This window comes from Octodon degus, unplaced genomic scaffold (assembly GCF_000260255.1).
Source record: "Octodon degus isolate 3935 unplaced genomic scaffold, OctDeg1.0 scaffold00089, whole genome shotgun sequence".
Taxonomy (NCBI): Eukaryota; Metazoa; Chordata; class Mammalia; order Rodentia; family Octodontidae; genus Octodon; species Octodon degus.
This window is the reverse complement of record NW_004524665.1, coordinates 3,801,806-3,802,995: the sequence shown is the minus strand read 5'-3', so window position 1 is coordinate 3,802,995 and position 1,190 is coordinate 3,801,806. Positions and strand designations below refer to the sequence as shown.

The 1,190-nt window shown below is 60.4% G+C and overlaps 1 protein-coding gene across 1 annotated transcript in view; it reads left to right on the top strand.

Annotated features, from left to right (window-relative positions):
* The first annotated feature begins 238 nt into the window (after window positions 1-238).
* The window catches only part of LOC111818377 (ephexin-1-like), a 42,340-nt gene continuing 41,388 nt past the window's right edge, over window positions 239-1,190 (top strand). The window contains exon 1 of the mRNA XM_023722272.1: window positions 239-450. The gene's annotated coding sequence lies outside the window, so the exon portion shown is untranslated. The remainder of the gene's footprint in view (window positions 451-1,190) is intronic.

Here is a 1,190-nt window from a genome sequence, read left to right as displayed (position 1 = left end):
GACTGCCTATTAATTTCTATCTACCTGAACTGTCTATATGCAGAGTTAGGTGTGTCTCCTTCGGGGACAATCAGGGTGACCACTCACCAGGGGGCGCCACTCCAGCCATTCTCAGCCCTGCGTGGGAAGCACCACACCTTCCGCAGGCCTCCGGTCAAGTGCGGCTGGGGTGTGGGGGGGAGGTAGGTAAACACCCAGCCAGGAAGTGCCGGGCAGGCGGGCAACGTGCCAGCCATGAGCCAGGCGGGTCTGAAGGTCAGGAAGGCTCCCTCCCGGGGGAAGCTCCGCAGGGAGAGGACGGGGGCTGGGCTGTGGCTCCCTGGGACGGAGTCAAGAGCTGGGGACCTAGCTGGGGACACATGGGTGTGTACGGCGGCCCCTGGATGGGACAGTGGTCACGGAGGAAGAGCTGAGCCGGGCACCCACGCCCGCCTGCAGGCTGCGCTACAGGTGAGTGGATGGCTTTGGTGTTTCTGAATGAGAGGGGATCAGACGCGTCGGGGACAGGCACCTGGGCAGTGTCCTGGCGCAGAGCAGCTGTGGCCTCGGCTTTGCCACTGAGGCCCCAGCCCGGATAGTCTTACTGTGGAGACAAGCGAAACAGTAAGTAGGAGTTGGGGCTGAAAAAATCATAACAAATCTCAGAACGACCTCGACACTCGGGACAGCAGTCGCGGTGCTCAGTGGGGCCCTGGTTCAGGAGGACAGGACCCGCCCTCGCTGCTGTCTTCCCGGTGTGTGACCCTGGCTGGCGCAGCCCGGGTCTGGGATGACACAGCGCTGGCAGAAGTTCTGGCCCGCCCTGATGGCACTGGAAGGTCAGACGGCCACCGCTGTAGTGCGAGTTCTGATTTGTGTGCTTGACCCTTGCACTGACTTCCGCGGTTCCGGACTGTCAGTGCCCTTGGGGGACGCTGGTGGACGCTAGACTGAGTGGCCTCCTGTCTCCTCATCCTGCCCTCTTCTCTCTGCCTTTCCCCTGCCCCTTTCCTTTCTTCTTCTTCATGCCCGCCCATGCTGTGTGAGACCCCTTGGCTCTGCCTCGGCACACTCAGAGGCTGAGGCAGGAGGATTGCAGGCTCAAGGCCAGCCTGGACAGTGCAGCAATTTAGTAAGATCCTATCTCAAACTAAACATAGGAAAAAGGGCTCATGATTTCAAACTCTAGCTCAGTGCAAAGGTCCTGATTT